Raw genomic sequence first — 10,190 nt, forward strand, 5'->3', positions numbered from 1 at the left:
TGTATGTTGCCGTTACATGTTTGTCCCTGAGAACGCTAAGCAAGCAGCCGCTATAACAAAGGCTACGCCCGGCTGGGACGTTCTATAGTAAATTAGGCTCTTTTCCCATTGGTCGCTATGTCCGCTTCACCGCATAGCAATTTATGGAGGATGGGTAGATCCTTGTGTGATTGGTCCCCAAATTAAAGGGAGGTGCATTGCCTGCACCTCCACTGCTTCCACAGCAAGCTGATTGGTCAACGAGTAAACGGGACTCTGGATTGTCAACTGGCACCCCCTGCTGCTTCCATGGCAAGCTGATTGGCCGACGAGTTAACAGGACTCAGAGGGGCGTTGCCTGGCACCCAGCTGCTTTCACGACCAGCTGATTGGCCGCCTCTTGCCACTACTGTATGCTGATGGACTGCAGATAACACTCTAGGTCTGGCTAGATATGTTTCCTTAATAAAATCCTCTCCTGTTCAACCGATAAGACCGGTGTCGTCCATTATATTGGGGAATGATACAAGGGGATAACACACTAAACCCAAAATAGCTGACTAGTAATCCAAGGAAAAGAAGAGGATTTCGGCAACAACAGCCAAGGAATACTTGGTGCCCTTGGTTCCTGTTACAAATACCCCAAAAAATTTCAACTCCAGATCATGACACCTGTATAGGGGTATGGGGCAAGAGTTAAGGAGGAGCAGACCTGCGTCAGAAGCAGCCAGGGGCAAGGCATGACCACCTTCTCACCCGTTGCAACAGCACAGCTTCCTGGGCCAGGCATGGGAGAACAGGAGATCTCCCCAACCAGCCCATTATCCCCGCTGCCTGCAAAAACTGGAAAATTGTGACTATACCACAAAAACAGGACTGTCGGGAGGTATGAAGTAAAAGGTCTCCTCTGGGGGCTTCCCCAGCAGAATCTGGATTGTGAAAAGATGGTCGCTGACAGATGTTGACCACTTTTTCCTAGCATGTCCTTATGTTAGAAGAACTTCATATTGCATTGTGATGGGTCTTTGATGGTGAACAACCTTTTGTTATGTCTGACACTATGGGCTCTATTTGTTTCAGAGATGGTCCTTTATAGTGAATTGCAAAAAGACAGCATTATAGCCACAACCCTCCTCAAAACTCTCCCTTTAGTAAATACCCCCCCATATATCATCTAATATAAGTTACCCTGAAATGTACAGTACATGCTCCCCTGTCCATTACATGACACCAGATATGTTTAATTATTTATTATGGTATACAGGTTACGTAGTGAACTTGGGGTCCACATTAGGTTATCAGTAGCAGGAATTGTTGACATGTGCCCTATTGTTCCCCTGCCCCTAAACAAGCATATGTAAAGAAGTGTATTTGCTACTAATTCCATACGTTTCCAGCAAAAATGGTGGATTCAGCCCTAATGTCAGATGGTGATGGCAGTAGAGCCTTTCATTATGGTTCTTCATGTTCCACGCCGGCATCATACCCTAGTATGGCATCTTATGTCATAGGTCTCAGGCCAGATCTCAAGATCCCCATCAGGTAACCTGTAACTACATGCTTTTATGTCACATGACAATTACGTTTTCCCAGCAAAATAATGAACGAGGCAACGTTTTACTTGATTAAAGACCTATTTCTGGGAATGGTTTGGGTACAAGGAATTATTTTTCTCATACTGCACCTAGTGGGTGTAAATGCACCCTTAATGCATAATACTGCACACCCATCTTTATCCAACGTTTGTCCTTCATCACTTTTGGCGTCCCAATATCTTGGATTTGATCATCACAAGTGTGCGGCTTGGATCGATTACTGATTGGTGGTTCTACATTGTAGCGTTTTTAGAAGAAATAAATTGGTCTGTTCCTTCTGGTGCCGATATACGCGATAACATATATATATAAGCGAGGGGCATATCGTGCATCTGAAGGCACTATGGTGGGTTAGTTACCCCTAGATCCTAGTGAGAGATTCATTAAATCATAAATCATCGCAAGTTGTTGGTTGTTGTTTCGAAAGTTGAACCTGAAAAGTGAAACTTGATGCAATTAACAGGGTTGGACTGCGGCACTTCTTGACCACCTACCTTGCCTTTCTTTAGGACACTCCTCATAATCTGGAAGAAGCTCCTGGCTTGGCTCATGAGAGAAGATTGTGGACGCTTGGTGACCCCGATATACAGAGTTCACTGGCACAGCGTCATGATTCTCACCTGATTATCTGTGCCACCTAAATTCCAAAGCATGGACGACGCAGCGTGCCGGCCAATGATACCAAGTGGACCACATGCCTGAAACTTGGGTTTACAGGAAATCCATTCTTGAAATTTGATGTCAAATATTTATATATCTACCATGCGTTTGTCAGGTTTATATATGCTGCATCTGTACTCTGGACTAAATGATAACGCCATTCAATTAAAGCCACAGACATGTTGTCTAATGACATCATCTCTTTAAATACCTGCGTCTACCAAATCCCGCGGTGGTTTAAGGCACTCATGTTGATGAGCTGCAAACCTCTAAAGAATGTGTCCTTTCTCAAACTTTAGTCATTGCCACTATATATGGTCTAAATATAGGAATAAGAGTGACTGAATGGGGTTCACAAATCCCATGGCACAGAAGAGCACGGTATGCTCCTTCCTGCTTAATATTGTGGACGTGCAGGAGGATCTATGTTGACATTTCGGAACTGACCATTTTCAAAGCTCTTGGAGACTTCTTGGAGAGGACTCCCCTTGCTTTTCTTCAAGAAGATTCTCCAAACATTTGCCATGGAAGATCCAAGGTGGCAATTTGAAAGTAAGAACTTTGGAAGCCAAAGTGAAGCCAGTTTCATCCGCGAGGTTCATCGATGCCCCTGAATCCTTTGGATCCTCTAACAAAAAGTCACCATCCAAAATACAAACAATACATTCTTATTGTAATCCACAAGGGTAGACACTCAATAATCCAAGGAAAACCCCATATATATTTATAATCCAAAGGATGTCTTCTTTAGACTTGAGACCACGCTAGAGTAGATCATCTGGAAGTTGTGAATTATAATCCGAGGTTTTATTGAGTCATTTGTATATTTTTATTTATATGACAAGGAAGTGGTGGTTCTACTTTGTAGCGCTTTTAGAATAAATAAATTGATCTGTTTCTTCTGATGCCGTTATATATGTGATAATATGTTGAAGGAAGGGGCATACCGTGCATCTGAGGGCACTATGGTGGGTTAGTTACCCCAAAATCCTAGTGAGAAATTAATTAAATTAGAATTGTGTTCTAAAAACTATGGGGTTTACCTTTTAACTATCCCCCCCCCCAAGTGGTGGCACTGATTCATAGTTTGGTGAAGGACCCCTGATAAATGTAAATTAAACAAACACAAAAATATCATTTTTATGCATTTATTTTTCTTACCTGTGTTTATTTCTTTGTTGTAAAGTGGACTTTTTTTCAGACGGATCACGAAAATTTGGGCTTCTGTCCATGTTTGTGTAAAAATGTCAGAACTTAACCCCAACAGAGGCACTTCTTACCATCTTAAGTCATCAAGGCGCGTCATTGGTTGATTGGTTTATAACGTATAGGTAAATATTTCATGTAATTCAATGTAACATTATTTATATGCTTATATATAGAAAACATTTTATTGTATTTCACCCTGAAATGATCTCCATGTAATGTTAGTAGAAAAATGGATGACATGTTCTTCATCGCTTGATGACGTCATAACAATATATCCTACTGTATGTTACATATATTCTCTGGTACATATAGATAAGTTCTTGCTTAGCACTGTTAATAGGAAACTTGGTCATAATATTGCTTACCTCTTCTGCAACACATATGTCATACCCTAAATTTGTCATGAAATTGATGATCTCATTAAAATTCTTGTTTATTCTATGACTGCCTTGCCTATATTGAAGAGCTTTTGCCCCGTTTGAGAACCCACGCACTTACCCACTCTGCTTACGGGGCAGACAAAAAAAAACATTTCTAAAATAAATAAAAAAACTGAACATATTAAGAAATTATCATATTCTTGCATATGACTTATCTTGAAATTTGTCTAAAGCTTGTTTGTTACAGTACGATTCAGGTGTTCAAACCTCGGTAACTTGGTTTCTATTTATAATATCCTCTTCTGCCAATTTGACGAGCAGTTCCATTCCATCTTGGAACCTTCCTGGCTGAAAGTGTAAAGAGTTGTGGAAGAGGAATAGCGGGATGGAAAAAATGCAGACAAGAGGGCAGTGACCTTTATTGGTCACGTTATGTATGGGACCGCGGCTTAAGTCTATCCCGGTGCGGACACAATAACTTTGGTGTCCCCGTTGAAAAAAACTTAAGTGTTCCTGTATTCGCAAAAAACAATGGAAGAATAAAAAAAGCTGAGCTATAAGTGGACCTCAGACAAGAACCTAAGGAAATCCTTAAATTGGGTCAAGAGTGAGTGTTCCTCGGCCTTCTGCATCCATCAAACAGAACAGAGAGTAATTAATGGTTTGTGGTTCTGTTTGCAAAGCTGAGAAGATGCAGAGTAGAACGTTTCACGACAACAATCATGTCCTTCCCATTACCTGTAAATTCTGAGTTTTGTTTTAACCATTAAACTCCATCATTCTCCGTTGCAAGTACTTACCTCTTTTTTTTTTTGACTCATTAAGTCTTCTTTCTCACTTATTGAAAGGATGGCGTCCAAAGGGCCCGGTGGTCATTGTGTCAGCACATATGCTAGGCGGCTTTGTTATCTGGCATTAGATAACGAGCAATTCTGATGCTAAATTGCGGAGCTTTTGAGTGATTCCAAGGTGACTGCTTTATTTTTGTCACTTTGCCACAGATTACCCATTGTCCATTATTACTCTGCACTTGGCTTGTCAGCAGTCATCATTACCTCTGGTTCCCCCACGCTGCCCATCTTGATTTAGTCCTTGCCTGTCCTGACCACCCATTCTCTTGGTTTTTGTGTTGGCCCCATGTCTCACTCCCACATCCCTCCTGTTTTCTTCCATGTGCCGTTTCTCATCTCGTAAATCCATTTTTTTGTTGACTTCTTTTGTGTTACGGGCTTGTTGGTGGCTACTAGCCTCACCTTCTTATGTATGACATAAACATAAACGGTCTGGTTATGTCGTACCCTCACACCTAACCCTTGGATCATACCATTCTGGGTTATACTTATGGATTCCCGATCTCTTTATATTCGCAGTCCGGTATCTACTCTACCTGCATCGTGGAGCATGTTTTCCCTAGCCGGTTCTTGTGCTGTGAAGTTCTGCCCTTACTTTATGTCTGGAACCCTTTGGAGCATTCATTCGCACGAGTAGCCCACCTAGCTGTGCCTTCTAGGGGTTTCTCATGTATCCGGCATGAGGACCTCCAATACTAATTCTTAGTTTAACTCTCATTCATGGCTGTCCACGGAAATGGGGTAAGGGCAGTCGACATTAGAACGATGTCTTTCTGTTCCTGTAATGCCGCCCTTTTTTTCTTTCTTTCCCATGCTTTCATTTACTTCTTTTTTTCTTTTCTCGCCCCAATTGCAGACACTCGCGCTCTCAAATGTCATTCCACTTTTCCTCTCCTCACCTGGCCAGTTCTCTCCACAGATCAGCGAGAATGTGATGTTTTGATGGGGGCGATGGTTTGGACGGATGGATAATGTATTGATTGCGTATGTATGTCATTAATATACTGTAAATAGTCCGGGCGCAGAGAATGTCTTTCTGAAGGATCGTGTTGGGTCATTCTATAGTTTGTGAGATTACTTCGCCTTTGCAGTTATTTCCGGTATCCGGTGACAGACAATCCGGTGGATCACGCAAAGTTCTTGCCCTGTGATCAACATTAAAAAAATAATCATTACTTTAACAATCAACCAATTCAGAAAACAAAGTCAACACGTTGGATCTGGAAAGACGTCAGATTTCAAGTCATCCTGAAATCTACTAACATACATTGTTTTGTTTCTGTGCATTATGATTGAAGGCACAGCCATGTTAATGTCAAAGTTAATTTAAGACAACTTAATGGGGAGGAATAATCAGTCAGATATAGAGAACAGGAAATTAAGATAAGATGCTCCTATGGTGTCATTTTATCATGAATATTTATCATCTTTTCTGGCTAAAAGTCTAACACTATTTAAAATAATTATTATATATAGATCTATCTATCTCTCTATCTAATAAGTATTGAAAATATACCTTGAATATAAGTCTAATTTGTGTTGTTCCATTGGCAGATTATTTCACTTACTTGGAATTGGGTTTGGGTTTTCTTGTACTTTTTAAGGTTATTTTTATATATATATATATATATATATATATATATATATATATATATATATATATATTTTTTAATTATTATTATTTTTTATTATTATTATTAATTTTTTTTGCTTATTTTAAGGATGAAGGCATACTCAAGAAACACATAAAATGGGAAACTTGAGGTTATTGCTAGAATTATGATGTATGTAATCATATGTCAGGATTTTGTAAAAAGATGGAAAAGCCGATGTTTGTATATAAATGAAATGTAATAATTATAAAATATGAATTGCTAGATTATAAATTGTTTTAATGCAAAAATCAATTCAACCATTAGCCTCAATACAATATAAGTCTCCAATCATTTTATCTTTTTTTACATTTTCCTTTTTTTTTACATTTATTTCTATAATTTAAATGAAAAATACATTCTTTATGGGTTTCCTTTATACCAGCAAGACATCAAGGATGAATTACACAGGAAAAGAAGTAAAAAAATAAGGCATACTTAGGCAGAATGTCCCCGAATTACCCTCTTCCAAAAGTAACACCGTGTAAATGCGAATAAACACTAAACTGCTCAGTCATGCATAATACTTGGAGACAGAAAGTGCCTGTGCACGGGGAGATGCATCATCGAGAGAGAAAATGAAGGAGCCATGTTCATATGGTGTCAAAAATGTACATGGAAGTGTGCGAAATGCGCTGTGAATTAAAGATGATGTCTGCATTTTCAGCCCAGTATCCCCCTGCTATCAGTGCTGCAGAGGGAGGTGAAAATGTATGAGATGTGAAAAAGATAACATTGTCCCATCCGAAGCTTTGAGATAAGTCGCATCTGCAGAGGAAGGCATAAAGGGAAGGGGCAAGCAAATGACTGCAGAACGCTGGGCAGTTTGGTATTACGGGGTGGAATGGGGTCTGAGTCCACCCATGAATAGGGTGGCACTAGCCCCGATATACAGGGAAGAGGGCAAAATGTGGGGCAGGCTTGGACTTAAAGATAGCAGAGCAAAATGTCACTCAACTTACTTGGAGCTCAAAGGTTGTCCTGGAAATCAACTGTAATTCCCAAACATGAAGAAGAAATGGCCCCCATTGGGCCTTCTGTCTACTGATGCAGGTAGATACCCTGAGCTGAGAACTTATTGGGCTTCACCAGAAGATGCCCAAGTTAAAGACTGTAGGTTAGTGTCTTTAATCTCCAGGTAGGGGGCATAATTTCACCATGCCTACTCCGTGCTCATGTTTTGCCCCCTCCTGCCCACCATTGCTGGGAACTTTTAGGCTCTGGCTACCCGGAGCCCCCCTAGCGGGATGCGGCCAGGACTACCTGGTGACATCAGTGGGTGATTCCACTGACGTCGCGTGCGGTCCCACTGCTTGAAGTGGGTATTCCCACCAATGTCAGTGGGCATTATCGCTGACGTTGCTGATCATACCCCCATTTAAGAGGGAAATGGGCAGCCAGCAGGGTGTGTCAGGACCCCATGATCCAGAGGATTATGGTGTTGACCCAGAGAACCGGCACTGGCGTAACACGGAGAGTTCCCAGGTATGCTGCCCATGTTCCATCCCTTGAAAGTCCCCCATGTGTGGCTAGCCCTACCGCTTTATACATCCTACTTCTAGCCTTCTATGAGAACCAGCCATGGGCAGTTCCCAGGTATCTAGTTATGTCTCTCCAGATCAGTGGTTACCATCTCTTTCTTCAAGGCAACATAACAGGGCAGGATTTACTAATTACCACATTCTATTCCAACAGGGGCCTCCATATGACTTGGACCACTGGGTACTGGGTTGGGCACCACTGCTCCAAGGCACACTCCAATGCCTTCCGTGGCTTATACAATACAGACGCACACTGGAACAGTGTAATAGAGTCCTAAGATGGAAAGATTTTTGGAAGGTGGCCATCAGCCACACTAAAGCACTAATCCTGCCAAGGGCTTGTCCCGATCCTGCGCATGTATCCACCTTTGTTCTCCTCTTAAGGCTTGCAGCTCTTCATCGGGTCACAATCATGCTCAGTAATGTAGAAATAACTTTGTTGCTAATGCTACATGGGATTAAAATGTCACTTGTCATTTCTATAATTCAACGTCAAGACTGCAAAAGGTTAAACCAGACACTTGGCATTGATGGGGAATTGAACGAAATGCCCCCGTATGGAGTATCCGACAAAAGATTTTAATAGGTATTTTAATGGGGAGGCAAACCAGGAGAAATATATATGCCCCATCTGACTGATTGTAATTATTATAGTCTCTGGCTTTTTTCATATTTAAGAGGTTTTTGGACATGAAATTAACTGATAATGAGGCCCTGAACAATCCTCTGCCTATGGGCCCATGTCCCCTAAACAGTCCCCAAGTGCCATTCCTTCATTTAAGTTTCCTGTCCATCCATCTTCACCTCATCCCTCCATCACAGCCCTTCTTCCCATTTCTCTTTTTTTCTCTTGAGGATTCAAATCAAAATTCAGAGGCTCCTCGGGTGCATGCAGGAACCACCGTGGACCCTGTGCCTTGAGGAATTGGTTGGCACTGGGTAAGTGCTCCTTTGCCAAGTCGTAAAACAACTTGGATTGGTTCCAGTCATCATCTGTGCATCTGCCTTTATCATAAATAACTATGGCTGAACCACTTCCAAGTATTAACCTTTTTTTTTTTGAGGCTGTGCTATGCAAAATTGTCCCTGTTTGGGGGAAATAGGCATCAAGGGCCAGTTGAAGAGATCCCCTGATCTCCCCTCACCAGCTTAAGAAAAAGCAAAATCAATAGAAGTCTGTGCTCTTGTTGCATAGGCCTCCATCGCAGACCCAATATGGCCGCCTCGCAACACGAGGCAGCTTTCTGGGGAAGATGGGCGGTCCCTCATGGATCTGACCAAACCCGGTCCCCGCCTCTTGTCACACCCCCTGCACAGGTATCCCAATGTCAATGCCTGAAGTATTGGGAGGTATGCTTTTAAACTGAGCTTGCTCTGTGGATTCCTCTCTCTCTCTCTCTCTCTCTCTGCCCAGATGTGACATCACTTCCTGGCTCAATTGATTGTCACACCACGGGATCAATCTCTGTGTCACATACCTTCGCTACTTCCTGGGACAGAGTTCCAAAATTGGGACTGGGCTGTGTAAATGGGACCGTTGGGAGCTATTTGTAAAGTTTATTTCTGTAAAATGCAGGATTTAGGAAAAAAGTAATTTGGCGTAAAGGCTACTGTTTAACCCCTTAATGACAAAGCCCGTACATGTTTAGGGACCACCCATTGTCCTTAAGGGGTTAATCATCGGATAAAAGAAACATCGACAATTTCCTTTTTATTAATTCAGACTGAGATTACTGATACTGATTCGGTGGTGAAAAAAAATTGACTTTTAATGTTTTCTGTAAAGGAATGAGTTGCTTTGAACGAGCCATCGCAGGGTTAATACTGTATCGATCGGAGGCATTTATCACCGGGTGATATTATCCCCGCTGCGTGAACCAATTAACACTTTTTTTGTGTGTCTGTGTTTGCACAAAGCATTTCACGTTTCGCTTGTTCCGTCTCAGAACTTTTCACGATCCTTAGAATTCACGCCTTCATTCTTATACTTTTGACCTCATTCAGTGATGGAAGCCAATGAAGTTGAAACATTACGAAATTCCCTGCGTTTCTCCTCTGACTACTGACCTGGAACTCTCCTGCCTCGTGTTATCAAGGAATGCACTGTATTAGCCTCTACCACTTCTGCTGGGAAGCTATTCCACATATCTACTGCCCTGTCGGCAAAATAAAACTATATATTCAGGTGGCAACTTTATAAACAGCTTACTCTTTACCTAAGGTATCCGATGTGTGGATGGTTTTTAACTTTTTATGGACAATGCATCACATTAACCCCTTATCAGCAGGGATCAGACATGTTTCCTGCACGCAGTCCGGCTGA

Source organism: Sceloporus occidentalis, unplaced genomic scaffold, assembly GCF_023333645.1.
Source record: "Sceloporus occidentalis isolate IW3139 unplaced genomic scaffold, rSceOcc1.0.p SCAF_163, whole genome shotgun sequence".
NCBI classification, from domain to species: Eukaryota; Metazoa; Chordata; class Lepidosauria; order Squamata; family Phrynosomatidae; genus Sceloporus; species Sceloporus occidentalis.